General features: G+C 33.5%; 1 long non-coding RNA gene across 5 annotated transcripts; it reads left to right on the forward strand.

Annotated features, from left to right (window-relative positions):
- The first annotated feature begins 5,765 nt into the window (after positions 1–5,765).
- Positions 5,766–17,428, forward strand: LOC127855239 (uncharacterized). Of its 5 annotated transcripts, none has more exons than XR_008037426.1 (4): positions 12,757–12,859; positions 13,778–13,859; positions 16,257–16,381; positions 17,286–17,428. It is a non-coding gene; the product is annotated as an uncharacterized LOC127855239 (long non-coding RNA). The 5 variants fall into 5 exon arrangements; XR_008037423.1 differs by having other exon boundaries at positions 12,780–12,890; XR_008037424.1 differs by having other exon boundaries at positions 12,780–12,885.
- The last annotated feature ends 395 nt before the right edge of the window (positions 17,429–17,823 follow it).

Genomic DNA, 17,823 nt, shown 5'->3' on the forward strand with positions numbered 1-17,823 from the left:
TAGAGAAACACTTTTTTCACTTACGTCCACCGTTGCCAAAAGATCCTGTTTCCTGGACGCCGTATCCCGGATATCCGTATCCGAACTGGGCGGCGGCCATGGCCAGCACAGCGGCGAAGGCGAGAGCAACGAGGATGATGGATTTCATGGTGAAGTCTGCAATAAACGTTTGTAAAATAAATAGTTTATATCCACCAATTAAATATTAATACATTTGAAGAAAAAAAATCACAAAAAAATCATTTCCGTATAGAAGTCATAAAAAATCTACTACATTATCAAGGCATAAAATATAGATATACTGTTTGTAAATTATTTATATAGAATGGACTTAATATGGAATTTAATAGATTTAACAGATGACATAAATACAAAAACAAATCACGCACTCTTTTCTGTCGCGTTAATTTTTATGCAACGTCATATCGTCGGTGTAAAACGTTTATGTAACTAACTTTCAAGTTTACAGTGTTTTTCGAGGTATAACCATGATTGCCGAATAAACATTTGTATTGACAAAAGAAAATTAGTCAGGTTAAAGAAACGGAAATAGACAACTTTTGTAGAGAACACTGTTCGTCCTAATTTCGTGTAAAAAAATCCAAATTGTGGCAGAAAAAAACATAGGCATATTTTTAATTAAAATATTAAAATGGTAACTCGCAAAGAATAAAATATTACATTCCATCAAATTGATAAGAAAACGTACAAATAAAAGATTCTTAAGCAAAATATGTTTGATCGTCTCTTACCTTGACCGGAGTGTCGAAACACGGGTGGTGTTCAGGTTTTATAGTTCAGACGTTGACATAAATTACGCGCCCATTTCCCGGTCAACAGGACGTAGATGACGTTTAACGTAACGTTAATCGAACGCTGTAAAGTAACGTTATTCAATATGTCTAGAATGAACACGGAAATTTGTATGTCCAATCATTTTAAGCATTAAATATGTAATACATTGTCGATGGGCTTAAAACAGTTTTTAGATTACTAGACAATAAAAAACAGAACGATGAAACAAAATGTAAACAATTGCGAACACTTAATAAGTTAATACACGTTACTTAACATAGTTATGTGTATAATTTACACGATAACTGAACTGTGTGCTAAAGGGACTTTTTCAAAGTTTGAAACACACAAACTTAAAACATAATGCACAATAAACATAAAGAAAAAAATCATATTCATGGTCATTCTGTGTGTATCGATAATAGTACAACGGTGGTTGAAGTAGTTAAATAACATTCCATGTATCATAGTATAATAATATTTTACATATTCAATTAAAAAACCCGTTGACCAGATATCGTGATAGGCCTTTGAGAGATCTGTTCATGATGGCGATGGGAAACATGTGTGAATTACACCCGATAAAAAGCGTTCTTTGCCACTTCAACAAAGGCTATAAAGTGAAGATAAAATCACTCAAAAACATGTAAATACCACGTGTATGGCTATAATAGGATCGTGTGTGTTTGTTGTTGTTTCTAAACGTGAAAAAGCAACATTCATCAATCAAAACAATAAAGTAGTTAGTATATGATTATGGTACAAACATAAATGAATACAATACAATTAAAAGACTCTGCTCAATACAACAAATTTAATAGGTATAGGATCTGAGAAAAGCAGAAGTCTCTTCATTAAGCGTCTAAGAGGTACAACACTTTTTAAAGCATATGGTAACAAATAGATCTGTAATTATACGCTAAGCAGAAAAATGTACAGTATTTATAAACATAAAAAAACATTATTAGGCGAAAATTCGTAGTAAAATCTGTCTTCTTTCCCGTTAATGACGTGTGTTAAATACACTTCACAGCCCGGGATCAGGATCAAATATACAAAGCAAATACGTAATTACTAAAAACTTCATGTTTTATGAACTTATGAAACTAAAGAACAATGCTGTAAGTTGAATGTGACCCTTGTGAAGACGGATGACTCAAAATGGTAAATATGTTCTCTTTTGAAAAGCAATCCATGAATTAAATTAGATAAAGAAAATTGAACCACGTACACTATTTCAATTTTTGTGTGACGGTGTACATGTTAATCAAAGGGATTCGTTATGTTGAGGTAACACGTTTAGTGTTATCTGTATCAAAATTAGATTTCACTCTAACGTATGAACGTGCCTTCACTTTCTTAGCATGACACGTTTTTTGTGGAATGTTTAACCAAATAAATGACCATGTAAATATTCGAGTCGTGTTCTGAGAAAACTTGGCATAATGCATGCGTGAAAAGTGTCGTCCCAGATTAGCCTGTACAGTCCGCACAGGCTAATCAGGGACGACACTTTCCGCCTAAATTCGATTTTTGCTAAGAAGTGACTTCATTTAAACGAAAAATGTCATAAAAGCGGAAAGTGTTGTCCCTGATTAGCCTGTGCGGACTGCATAGGCTAATATGTGACGACACTTTATGCACATGCATTATGCCCAGTTTTCTTAGAACACGACTTTATTTTCTATTGACCACAGAAAGGCCGGCAATTAGCATGGAAAATCCAAAACACTCTGAGTGTTAGGATCACGACTGGTTAGTTGTAAGTCTCTATGCGATGAACCGGAAGTATGCAATTCATTTTACAAAACGTACAATAAAACGATTTATTTACTGTCAGTAAATAGTCAAGTCTACTCGTCGAATTCAATTTTTTACTGCATGGTATGAATTGCATGCTAACGGTTAACATAGTAGGTAGAGAAGGCAACTGTCTATGGGCCCCACGACTTTAAGAAGCTCCATGAGACCATGACGAAAGAATTTTCCATATTAAAGGAATTCTTTTCTTAAATTTGTAATCTAATAATAATACATGAAATTTTATTTTTATACAAATTGCAACATTTCACATCTTGCCGGCCTTAGCGCTAGTAGGCTTTTTTACATCGACGGGGCACTGGCGTTTTAGTAGACACTAGGTCGAATATCAGCCTTGGGCGTGAGCCCCAAACGTTTCACGATGCTATTCCGGCACTGATGGCATGGGCAATAAAGGCTCATCTATTGCGAACATTGTTCATAAAGTTATTTATGCATTATCAGACATGCTGTATGAGAAAGAATGTTTGTATATTGTTTGCATATATCAGTGGTATATCTACACGCATGTACATTATTTACAATTGTGAATGAAAATGCATGACTGATTCGACTTGCACAAATCTTTGGACGCAGTTTTAGTTTGAAATCTTATAGTATTGTTTATAAGAAAACTACATACTACACAGGTTACATACTATGTTTTTATAACAATGCAGAAATACAAATGAGCCTCGCTCTACAAAACACTTGGCTGTTCAGTCCACACAGGCTAATCAGAGGCGACACTTCGCTGTGCAGTCCGCACAGGCTAATCAGAGGCGACACTTTCTGTGCAGTCCGCACAGGCTAATCAGAGGCGACACTTTCTGTGCAGTCCGCACAGGCTAATCAGAGGCGACACTTTCCGCCTTTATGGTATAAGTCGTTAAAAGAAAGACTTTTCTTAACGAAAATCTATTTTAGGCGGACAGTGTTGTCACTGATAAGCCTGTGCGAACTGCACAAGCTAATATTGGAAGACACTTTTCGCACATGCATTAAACCCAGATTTACTAAAGCGAGTCGCAAATCATCAAGACTTATTTCCGGGCAGTGAAAACTCCGCAAAACCAGTCAGTTATTCAGACAAATCCGCAAACATAACGCAGTGGCTGACAGTGTTGGCGCTGACACAATGCTTTCAAATCAATCGGAGATGTATAAAGCATACATGTCTGACAGATTTACCAAACTTCTGACAAGAGTCCAGCCTGACAGACCAATGTGTCAAAACAGCATTTGAAGGTTTGTTCAAATTTGCTTTCACCATGATGTCTGTATTGAAGACAATAACAAGAATATTGTGTAACCGAACACATGCATTTTACGTACATTTCAGCTATATGTTCGGACCGAGCCATAGCATAGATTTTTAGCATAGAAATAATACATAAATGATCTTTAAACTGTAATCACTCGGACGTTTATTTTGGTTAAGGATTAATTACGGATTATACTACTAGAACTGCTTTCATGCTCGTTCACCAAACCGAAAATGACGTCTTAATCCATTTATGCCTAGCGTCTAAAAAAGGCATTGGCAAACAGCGTAGACAATATGAGACGCCGCATCATGCGGCGTCTCATCAGGGTCTGCGCTGTTTGCTTAAAAGAATTTCTGTTAGAAATATTCTAAATATAGAATTAAATATACTAGACATCCCTAATTTTGGAAATAAATTGATCCAATTTAGAAGGATGGGAGAGTCCACTAGGCATACATGGGTTAAAGTGTAACATGTTCCATGCTTTTCATATGATTATCAGTATTTCTACTACGAGTTTGTGCAGTCTCAGTAATACAATAGAGGAATGTTATACCAGTTCATGAAGACGAGGATTAATATCACCCCAAACATGCGTATTAACTAGAATTCAAAATTAATAAATGTCATTTTAAATCAATTAAATGCTTATTTAAAATAATCATGGATACTAAATAAACAGTCTGGTTTCTGACAAAATATATCGTGTCAACAACACAACTTATTGTAATTCTTTAATGATATTTATGATCGCTATGTTACAAAAACAGTGTTTGCAGGTTGAAAAAAAGGCATTTAATTGAAATAAATGTTATCACTTTTCTAACAGATCCATGGGGTATTTCGCTCCATATCTGTTAAATCGTCCGTATGCATGGATTCGGACTAACATCCGACAATAGCAGTGTTACGACCATGTTCTACTGCATGGATTCGGACTAACATCCGACAATAGCAGTGTTACCACCATGTTCTACAAGGCTATGATATAGGACTGTACAAAAGTTCGTATTCTGACTCATAAGAAATAATAATTGCGCAGATAGTATACCTTTTTTAAGTTAATGTATAATTTCATGGAATTTACTTATCTTTTCATTAAGATAATGTCCTTGGACAGTTTTTGTTCCAAAATATGTGTTTCTTTGACTTAGATAAAGAACCCCATGATGTACTAAGGTTTCTCTGTCGCTGACCAGTGCAGTTTTAACTGCGAATGAAAACATTCGAGGGATGCAATTCAATCGAACATAACGGTTACATGTCATTATATCGCCGTGACAATTTTACATAATGCATTGCGGTAACGTTGACGTGAGACGGTCACGTGAGTTGAGTGAGAAGCGTAATAGACGGAAATGTCCGGACTATAAATACCGTGCATTTCCTAGTGCAAATCACTTCACCTAAGGTAACCAGTTTATTCATATCTTTGTTAAGTAATATGTTATGGTTTATGGAATCTAAATATAATGTTAAATGTGTAAAATGCTAAATACGTGTTGTGTATAATATTATATTAAGTAATTAAGTAAATAGTTTTCCCTCCGCGGGTTAAATCTTATTTAAATAATAGTTATTGTCATCTTATGTTAAACAGATTTTGCAAAATACTTGTACTTCATTTTGCAACAGTCAAAAACTATTTGAAATATACAATAATTTTTAAATTCACTTTTTTCCCTGAGAAATATTAGAGCATTGTTGAGAACGGAATTCATTTAAATGAAACATGCTTAATTGTCGGCTCGTTGAGTCAAATGTTGTGGTGAAGTGATTCTCAGTTAAATATGATAACGGGTTTAAACATATACATGTACATCGTGAAACACGTGTTAGCCTTGAAAAAATGATTCATTTTAATTTCATGTCTATTTCAGTCGTCACCATGAAATCCATCTTTCTCCTCGCCCTCGCTTTCGCCGCTGTGCTGGCTATGGCCGCCGCCCAGTTCGGATACGGATATCCGGAATACGGCGTCCAGGACACAGGATCCTTTGGAAACGGAGGACGTAAGTCAATTTTTTAGATTATTTTAAAGATAAGCCATGTACTCAATGTGTTTAATGAACATTTGTATTAATCCATTTATGCATAGTGGACTCTCCCATCCTTCTAAATTGGATCAATTTATTTCAAATATTAGGGATGTCTAGTGTATTTATTTCTATATTTATAATAGTTCTTACAGAAATTCCTTTAAGCAATCAGCGCAGACCCTGGTGTGAGACGGCATCTAATCTGGGTCTACGCTGTTTGCTAAGGCATTTTTTCTAGACGCTAGGCATACATGGGTTAAAGCTGGTGTATCCGAACTTACTGAAAATAATAAAACAGATACAACGTTGGCGAACAACAAACTACAAACTAGAATACAAGTTTGAATAATTAGAATAAGAACAACAATGCAATTAAAGTTTCATAAAATTGCTAATACTTTTCGTTTGAACAGTCGTTGAGTCATTCATGTACAAAATAAATCCCGTCTGTTTGTTGGCAAATCCCATCCCTTTTGTGCATATTTGATCATACGATACATCAGTAGAAACGAGCACACGCGTCAGTTAAGCCATGAACGTTGTCGTTATGTTTTCCATTTTAATGAACAAAATTTCATATATGTTACCATTAAAAGATCATCAGTTTTATTTAAAAAAATCTTCGTTCATATTCACGTGTTTGGTGTAAGATTGCTGACATTACTTGTAATGTCACTGTAAAGAATTATCACGTTTTGATAATAATGTATTGAAACTTTAATACGATATCTTAATAACATAAAGATCAACTCTGCGCTGGCTTTTTTATGTTTGATATTCATTTGTAAATGTTGTTCTTGTATTTGCAATAAATATTTGACATAGAGAATGAAATAAGAATTCTCAACCGTTGTCGACGCAAATCCAATCGTTTATAGTTGTATGTGTATGCGCCAGTTATATTATTCTTAGTACTTTAATGTAAATGTTAATAGTAAATTACGCGAATTATGATGGTTGCATTGCCCAATTAAACGAGGCTGTTTTCCATTATTCTTCCAGTGCTGATGTTGATCGGTCTCCTCTTCTTGCTTACGGTGTTGTTCGGCAACAGAACCACCACCACTACCGGTGGAATCACCATCGTCAACGCTTCTGCTTCCGGTTAAATAAATGTCCCATCAAAGGTACGTGCTGAGTTCATATTATAATTTAATGCAATTCAATTTTGCTTACATAAATAAGGTTATACCAAATTATTGCTGAAAGTGATATAATGCGGCATTCTCTTAATAGTTGTGTGCACCTTCCTGTTTTTTCGTTCTAAACCGTTTTTGTTGTGATTATTAGAAAATGAGTGTTTATAATTGAAACTATGAACTACGCATGTGCATACTATTAAAGAAGTGGCAGATACTTCGCTGATGGATAATTATTAGACAGTTCGTGTTCCATTTAATGTCAAAAACTTTTTTGGCTGATTTTTAATTTAATTGTATTTATTTTGCTTTAGAAATTGTAGTTTACATATTTCAATTGTTCGATTAAAGGGATCTTTTCACGCTTTGGTAAATTGACAAAATTGAAAAAAGTTGTTTCAGATTCGTAAGTTTTCGTTTTAGTTATGATATTTGTGAGGAAACAGTAATACTGAACATTAACCATGCTCTAATATAGCCATTATATGCATCTTTTGACGATTTTAAAACCTAAAAATCATAAAGCGTTGCAACGCGAAACGATTGAATAATTTGGAGAGTTCTGTTTTTGTCGTTAAATTTTGTGAAACTACGAAGATTGCTTATATAAGGTATAAAATACGTCAAGACTGCCTATTGGCGGAATAGCACAGTAGGCTAAAGCGTTTTTACTTCAGGACTCTGGCAGGACTCCAGGGATCACTGGTTCGAAACCTGCTCCGGGCAATGTTCTTTTCCTTTTTTTATTTTTTTTTTTTCTTGATTTTTTACTGGAGCTTTAACGATCCAATGTTTACATTTATCAATATAAAGCATTTAATGAATAAGTTAAAAAAATGCCAAAATCTGTGAAAAGGCCCCTTTAACGCTCATGCCATCAACTTGTCTATTTTCAGTTTGAACTTCCCGTCATCTTTCAATTGAAATATCTCAACTTGATCATCCCCTCATTCGTCTTGAACCAGGCGCTATACTCGGGAATTTCCCCGCCCAGTCGACTCTCTTTCATACATCAACCATAGCTTCGAGCAGTTATTACGTCATAAATTTATGAAGTCGTAAATTGCTTCCAAAATAATCAATGCTTGTTGAATTGTATTTGTTATTTATTTATTGTCAAATAAAATATTTAAAGAAATATTGAATATTTATGTCGTTCATTATTTTACTAAACAACCTACAGAACGGTAGAAAAGGCAACTAATCCCATTCATTCATATTCAAACAATGCTAAAGAAGATACAATGTTGTCGGGAAATGTGGTGAACTTCATGTAAAATGCATACATTACGCATTACCCGGTAATCGATTATTTACAAAAATTGGTATTCAATTATTGACATCTTCCTTTGTACATCTTCACAGGAACTGTAATTATTATATTTTTTTTAATAATGTTTAATATGCAAATTTAAATTTAGCACACACAAATTGTCCTATAAAAGAACACCTTTATCCTAAATAATTGAACTAAAGAAGCCAAAATAGTGTCGGGGTACAGTTCAGCACGACATGCCAAATGGCAAACAAATGGGTTTAACTACAACCAGAGCGGATAAATGTTCACAGTCATATCTGCATTTTCCAGTTGTTTCTTATAATAATAACAAGAGGATGTATTTCATTTTCTAAAGAAAATGGTACCTGTTGGATCGTTTATTAATATAATATGATTATAAGAAACTGAGTGTATATAATTGAAACTATAAACTACGCGTGTGCATACTATTAACGAAGTGCCAGACACTACGATGATGAATAATAATTAGACAGTTATATTTGTGTTTCATTTCGCATGCCGCAAACGTTATGGGTTGATTTGTTATTTATTTATATTTGTTTTGCTATATAAATTGTAGTTTACATATTTGAATTGTTCGATTAACGCCCATACCATCAACTTGTCTATTGTCAGCTTGAATTCCTCGTCATCTTTCAATTGAAATATCTCAACCTGATCATCTCGTCATTCGTCTAAAATCAAGCGCCCAATCGACTCGTTTCGTACATCAAGCGCCCAGTCGACTCGTTTCGTACACCAACCATAGCTTCGAGCAGTTGTTACGTCATAAATTTATGAAGTCGGCCATTGCATCCGAAATAATCAATGCATTTTGAATTGTAATTGTTATTTATTTATTGTTAGATAAAATATTTAAAGAAATGTTGAATAGTTATGTCGTTTATTATTTTACTAAACAACCTACAGAAACGGTAGAAAAGGCAACACATATTATGCATTCATATTGAAACAATGCTAAAGAAGATACATGTACAATATTGTCGGGAAACATGAGAACTTCATGTTAAACGCATAAAGTACTTATTAATCGATTATTTACGAAAAATGATATTCAACTATTGACAACTTCCTTTGTACATGTACCCATGAAATGTTGTTGTTCTTGTTGTTGTTGTTGTTTAAATACTAATTACAAATTAAAATTACACATTAAAATTCAACCCCCACAAATCTTCCTATAAGGAACACATATATCTCATATTATTAAAATGAAGACAATGGGTTTAACTACAACCAAAGCGGATAAATGTTCAAAGTCATATTAACATATTCCAGAAAGGAAACTTTAATCTAACTCGTTATCAATTATTAATATATATGTCCACTATTTTTCTCAATAACGTAAATCTGTGTTTCTTATATATTATAAAGTTTGTCTATTTAACTTACAGTACTGAAGATGCTTCATTAAAGTGTGCCCTGCGTCCAACACATGACACAGTGTGCGAGGGACACCGTAATCGTTGTGCTCTTAACATATGCTCAAAAAGATTGCAACAACATGCAAAATCTTTACAATAAAACTACCGGTAATAACAATTGAATAAAACAATATTATGATCTCAAATAAGCGTTTTCTACAACTTCCAGTCAAATATATTGCGGTAGAAACAAAGAATGCTATATAGCATGCAACTATTTAAGCTGACAGTAGCTTAACAACGGTACAGTGAAAATCAAGATGGCTGCCATTGCTTCTAGGTTACGCATGCGAAATTAATTTCCTTCTATATTACATATAAAGTAGTTGAAGTTCGATATCAATTTTTACCATGATCAAGCAATGGCCCACTATATCATCATACATCATTGGAAAGATAAATGCATTATCTTTTGAAAAAATGGATGTCATTAAATTCCATACGTTGTTACTCAAAATATTCACCTTAGAATAGGCAAACCGGGTTTGACAGCTGTGCAGGCGACCATTTTGGGCTCAAATAGTATGACCTACTTTCAAAGCCGGGAACCATCAACAGAAAAAGTAGAGAACAAAAATGGCTTTTTTTCTTATTGCTTACAAATATACCTTCAAATTGATACCAAAACATTCCATTTACAATGTATTTTACTAATCCTATGCAGCATGCACTGAACAATGTGGGCTAAGTATCAAACTGACTGCATGTAACCCTGCAAACAGGAGTTCCGGTTGGGGTTATGTGACCTCTACAGAAGAATATGTTTACGTTAAAGTGGAGAAAAATGTGGATTAAAACGATTTACCAAAATATGCAGAGAAGTATTTATTAATGATAGGCATAGGTATTATTAAGGCTCGATGGGTACGGTAAATATACTAAAACGTACCTAACGCTAAATCGGTCGTTGTCGGCTTTTTTAAAAATTAATTATGTTTACATTTTTGTCAACTTTCTGTTAACTGATTGCTTTCGGTGTGAATGTAAACACATACGCTGAAAAATGTAATCTATGAAAGAAAATAAACGCGATGGATCTGAGTGAATGTGAATGTCTTAAAAGGATGGATTATGTTAATATGGACTATTGCACGAGAAACAAGTAACGAGCTTTTGTTAAACGTGTTTTAGATTGTAGTTCTTGATTTACATTTCCCCCCGCTTTGTTTTCGCGCGGGTGGGGTACATAACAAAGCATAATATTCAAATCTTATAGACATATAGACAGCAATCACAAACTGATAAACAAGTTCTATCCTGTCAGCATTCTACCGTTATTTGTCGTGAACTCGTCACGCATGACCGGGTCGCCTAATTGAGAATCGAGATTTGTCGCCGTTCCGAATAAACCGTTAAACACGTATACGTTCACGGAAAAAAAACTTGTTAAAACCTAATTATAAACATTATAATGAGCAAAAGGCAATATTCATCCACAGCTAGTGAGGGCAACGCTAGCCTGAGTGAAGTACCTGTCTTCGATACACCTAACTCAAAAAACCCAAACAAGCAGAACAAAAAACGTAGTAAAAAGACGAAAACAGATCAAGGAAACCAAAATCAGAAAACCATGACGGACTTCGTGCAAAGCGGTGCAACTAAAACCGTGACCGAGCACACGGAAACATCAATCGGAAAACGTCTCGATGAAATAAGCTCCAAGTTAACAAACGTTCTTACAAAAAATGACACTTCCCTAATCAAAACCATAATAAAGAAAACTCTTGAGGAAATAAAGGAAAAGTTTCTAGGAAGTATTTTAAAAAAAACTTGAAATAATGGAAAGTAGCGTTTTTGAAACTAAAAATGAAATAGACTCATTACACAAAATAATTAAGGAACAGAGGAGTGAAATCGATTGCCTGAAAAAATCGCAATACGATACAGAGTGCAGCCAATCATCCGGTCTAAATGATCTTGAACAATATGACCGGAGACACAACATACATGTACGTATTACTGGCCTCTCCAATGATTCGGACCAACAGTCGTCAATGGCCGTGGCAGAAAAAAACGGTCTTAATGTTAAATGACAAGCTAGGCATGCAACTCGAGACCAAAGACATCGATATTGCCCATCGCCTTGGTAAATATGTAGAGAATAAATGCAGGCCAGTCATTGTAAAACTCGTCAGGCGCCAAACGAGGATCGAAATAATGAAGCGTGCCAATCGTCTAAAGAATACTGGCATCTTTATTAATGAAGACCTGACAAAGACGAATGCAGAAGTTCTGGCGTCATTGCGCCTCAAAGAACCCGAGTTGGTGGAGAAGGCCTGGTCCCGCGACGGGAAACTTTTCGTACGCTATCGGGGACAAGACCGTAACGAGCTAGTGACATGTGATAAATACAAGCTCTGGCTGGCAAAGGCATGGCCAAACAAAAAGCATGTGACAAACAATACAACTTACGCCCGAAAAGTGTCAAATGGCAGCAGCTCAAGATCGACCAACAGAACATAATCAATAAAATAGGGGCGATAACTCTGGTCCCGGACATTAAACCCCCTCTTTCTATAGATACCCTGTAGAACCCAATGTGTATTTTCCCTTTAGAAATTATGTTTTTGTGATATCACATGTAGCTGTGTTTATGTAACTTAAATGTAATTTGAAACACACACAAATACACACACACCACACAGACGCATGCTACCATATAGACGCACGCATGTAAGTACGCAGGCACACACACGCGTGCACGCATCCATACACTTACACAAACACACATTAACTAGGCGCACGAACCATTACCTATAGACCGCTATTAATTTTTGTCACAAACTAATAATCACATTCTTAACAACCATCGGATATTATAAAAACACGTCCCTATTAAACTTGTTAAGAGTTATTCATTTCCCCCAAAACTGTGTGCAATTTACAGAATAACTTAATTTATCTATTTGAAATGGGAATTTTGTATATATTCGTGTGTTGTAACCTTATTCAGACTGATAACATTCTTAGAGTTTCTTCCCCTTGATAAAATATTGCTATTAAATTTAACAATTTACACATTTTCGCAATGAACGTATTGCAGAGAAAAAGCAAACCCACTTACTAGGGAGTATACTTTATATATGTTAACAGGGTAGTGTTTGTTTCCTGATCCTTTCAGTAAGGTATTTTTGCTGATAAATGTTATGATAATAGAAATATTTAGTGTTTTTTTTTCAAGAACTCAACAGTCAGTGATCTACCAATATTAAACATTTTATAACGTGTATTTATAGAATTTTGGAATTGTAGTATTTTATATAAAACTGACGCCCCACACCTGTTACATGTCTAAATGAAATATTTTCTTGATATGTACATGATTATTGTCTGTACGGTTATTTGGATTTCTGTTCTCAAGAACTGTGATTCGTTTATGGAAAGTACATGATTAGTGTTTGTATGGTTTATTTAGATTTCTGTTCTCAAGAACTGTGATTCGTTTATGAAAATAATTTATATTGAATATATTTGATGCGTGTTTGTTTGTTGTTTTTTTTTTCCATTGCAAATAGTACACCTATGAATGTCCTAATAGCAAAACGCATAATAACTGTTAAGATTTGCCTTTTCAAAGAAAAAAAAATATACGCCTGTTACTAGTATACATGTATAATCTATTAAATCTATCTGTCTTTACAGTATCGTACATATTTTTTAAATGAGTACGATTACTAAATTATTGTTTATAATATAAATATCCAAATTGTAAAAATAACGCTCTAAGTGTTAATAGTTCGGCTTATACACCATGCTACATGGCATCTTTTCATTTAAAACAAATTTTGTTTTCATTCTATGTTTATATGTTGATAAAATGCAAAGTTTAACTACCTAAATAAATCAATGGCCCCATTTCTATCTTCCTATTTAACACAACTTAGAATAAAATGATTTTTATACTTTACTTGGAAGCAGTTAAATGGGCCAATTGAAGATTCCTCACATAATAAAAAAAAGATTGCTATAGCTTCACAAGATCCATAATCAATTATTGATTCTATAATTTCAGATCATTCTCTTCCTGTCATGGGACCTGCCAACTATTGTACTGAATACATCCAATACACTTGTATACATGTATATTTATTAATGTATGTTTTCTTTTTGTTTTCCATGTTGTTGCTATTTTTTCTAGATACTTTTCCAGTAGTATTTCTGTGCTTTATTATTATTACATGTACACTTTAAAGGCATATATAGATGTTTACATAATTAAATTTATGTGGTTGATTATGTATAAATACAATTCCAGTAATATTAACATCTTTTAATTTATTATCACATTAGTATCACCGTGCTTAATTATTATTACACTTCAAAGGCATGGCATCTAGATGTATGCATAAGTAAATGTATATTGTTGTTCATTATGTATAGATACCTTTCCAGTAATATTTATATTACTTTGTTTATTTATTATTACATTTTAAAGACATGGGATATAGATTTTTGGTTCATTAAACTTACTTTTTCACACACATACCTGAACCGGCGCGCACACTCCTTTCCACGAACATGCACAACACACGTGCATAACACACGCGCAACACGCGCGCGCTCACACGCACACACAAACACACACCCACACGCACCGAACCACCCTCCACACACAATTCAGTAGTTTTTGTATTTGTATATTATTATTATTATAAGTTACCATACAATCTACGGTGTTATATGTATCCTTTTATACTCAGATCACTATTGTCTTTCTGATAAAAAATAATATTGGGATCACAGTCGATAATTTTAACGAAATAATAATTGGCAGACAAGCGAGTATAGATATCAAAATACACGAAACACAATTAACATTAATCAACGTTTACGGCCCTAACATAGATGATTACACTTTTTACGAAACATTACAATCCTTTATAAATAGTAATCAAGATAAAAACATTATAGTCGGTGGTGATTTCAATACTGTTCTTAACCCATTATTAGATAAAAAGAATGGCAACCTTTATACTCATCCTAAAAATAGAAACATTTTAAATAACATAATTGAAAACTACAATATGATAGACATCTGGCGTACAATATATCCAAACGAAAGCAAATTCACCTGGCACTCAAACACAAAACCAACATTTTTTTGTAGATTAGACTATTTTTTAATATCTGAATCTCTTTGCAACATTATTGACACATGTAACATAAAACCAGGATTTATGACTGACCACTCTCTAGTTGAACTTAAACTGCACAATATACAGCCTGAAAGAGGCCCAGGATACTTTAAAATTACCAACAGCATCTTATTAGATACACAATATCAAACACAAATAAAACAGGAAATATTAAATACAGATCAAAATAATAAAGATGCAAACCCAAACACCTTATGGGAAGTAATTAAAGGAAATATACGTAACACAACAATTAGATACACATAATTTAAACAAAAAAAAAACACACAAACTTGAAACTGAAACCATCAAAAACATTGAAACCCTTGAAAAACAATTGCATCAAACAAACACAAATGATACCACCGACATTGAAAATGAAATAACATTAAAAAAAAAAAATATTAGTTGAAATATATCATACACATCTCAATGGAATAATACTAAGAGCGCGTGCAAAGCATGTTGAACACAATGAAAAAAATACAAGATACTTCGCAAACATTGAAAAACGTAGAAGTGAACAAAAAACTGTACACAAATTAGTAGTCAATGGCAAAGATATAACAAACAGAACTCAAATACTAGAAGAACAACGTTTATTTTTTGAAACCCTCTATAAACGAAAAAACGTTGAAAATAACACCCTTTTTAAAAATACACATCACGCTTTAAATCAAGAAGAAAAACTATTGTGTGACGGATTACTAAATGAATATGTATGTGGATTAGCACTAAAAGAAATGCAAAATAACAAAAGTCCAGGATCTGATGGCATCACCATTGAGTTTTATAAAATATTTTGGAATGATATCAAAACACATTTAATTAAATTATTAAACTATTCATATAATAATGAAAACCTAACTACGCTTAAAAAAACAAGGTATAATATCACTCATTCCAAAACCTGGAAAAAACTTAGAATCCTTATCAAACTGGCGCCCAATTAGTTTACTAAACAATGATTATAAAATTGCAACTAAAAGTATAGCAAACAGAATAAAAAAATATTACCATCAATCATTTCAAAATCTCAATCTGGTTTCATAAAAGGACGTTACATTGGTGAAAACGTTCGTTTTTATCCAAGAATGCATAAACTATTTCAACAATTCAAATGATCCTGGTCTAATATTCTTTGCAGACTTCGAAAAGGCATTCGATTCGCTTGATCATTCATTTATGTTCTCTTGTTTAGAAAATATGAACTTTGGTGAAAGTCTCATTCAATGGGTCAAACTATTCTATACCGATATTAACAGTTTAATCATTAACAATGGCTTCTTTTCAAACAGTGAATTATGATGGTTGCATTGCCCAATTAAACGAGGCTGTTTTCCATTATTCTTCCAGTGCTGATGTTGATCGGTCTCCTCTTCTTGCTTACGGTGTTGTTCGGCAACAGAACCACCACCACTACCGGTGGAATCACCATCGTCAACGCTTCTGCTTCCGGTTAAATAAATGTCCCATCAAAGGTACGTGCTGAGTTCATATTATAATTTAATGCAATTCAATTTTGCTTACATAAATAAGGTTATACCAAATTATTGCTGAAAGTGATATAATGCGGCATTCTCTTAATAGTTGTGTGCACCTTCCTGTTTTTTCGTTCTAAACCGTTTTTGTTGTGATTATTAGAAAATGAGTGTTTATAATTGAAACTATGAACTACGCATGTGCATACTATTAAAGAAGTGGCAGATACTTCGCTGATGGATAATTATTAGACAGTTCGTGTTCCATTTAATGTCAAAAACTTTTTTGGCTGATTTTTAATTTAATTGTATTTATTTTGCTTTAGAAATTGTAGTTTACATATTTCAATTGTTCGATTAAAGGGATCTTTTCACGCTTTGGTAAATTGACAAAATTGAAAAAAGTTGTTTCAGATTCGTAAGTTTTCGTTTTAGTTATGATATTTGTGAGGAAACAGTAATACTGAACATTAACCATGCTCTAATATAGCCATTATATGCATCTTTTGACGATTTTAAAACCTAAAAATCATAAAGCGTTGCAACGCGAAACGATTGAATAATTTGGAGAGTTCTGTTTTTGTCGTTAAATTTTGTGAAACTACGAAGATTGCTTATATAAGGTATAAAATACGTCAAGACTGCGTATTGGCGGAATAGCACAGTAGGCTAAAGCGTTTTTACTTCAGGACTCTGGCAGGACTCCAGGGATCACTGGTTCGAAACCTGCTCCGGGCAATGTTCTTTTCCTTTTTTATTTTTTTTCTTGATTTTTTACTGGAGCTTTAACGATCCAATGTTTACATTTATCAATATAAAGCATTTAATGAATAAGTTAAAAAAAATGCCAAAATCTGTGAAAAGGCCCCTTTAACGCTCATGCCATCAACTTGTCTATTTTCAGTTTGAACTTCCCGTCATCTTTCAATTGAAATATCTCAACTTGATCATCCCCTCATTCGTCTTGAACCAGGCGCTATACTCGGGAATTTCCCCGCCCAGTCGACTCTCTTTCAGACATCAACCATAGCTTCGAGCAGTTATTACGTCATAAATTTATGAAGTCGTAAATTGCTTCAAAAATAATCAATGCTTGTTGAATTGTATTTGTTATTTATTTATTGTCAAATAAAATATTTAAAGAAATATTGAATATTTATGTCGTTCATTATTTTACTAAACAACCTACAGAACGGTAGAAAAGGCAACTAATCTCATTCATTCATATTCAAACAATGCTAAAGAAGATACAATGTTGTCGGGAAATGTGGTGAACTTCATGTAAAATGCATACATTACGCATTACCCGGTAATCGATTATTTACAAAAATTGGTATTCAATTATTGACATCTTCCTTTGTACATCTTCACAGGAACTGTAAATATTATATTTTTTTTAAATAATGTTTAATATGCAAATTTAAATTTAGCACACACAAATT

The sequence above is a fragment of the Dreissena polymorpha genome, chromosome 13 (genome assembly GCF_020536995.1).
Source record: "Dreissena polymorpha isolate Duluth1 chromosome 13, UMN_Dpol_1.0, whole genome shotgun sequence".
Lineage (NCBI taxonomy): Eukaryota > Metazoa > Mollusca > Bivalvia > Myida > Dreissenidae > Dreissena > Dreissena polymorpha.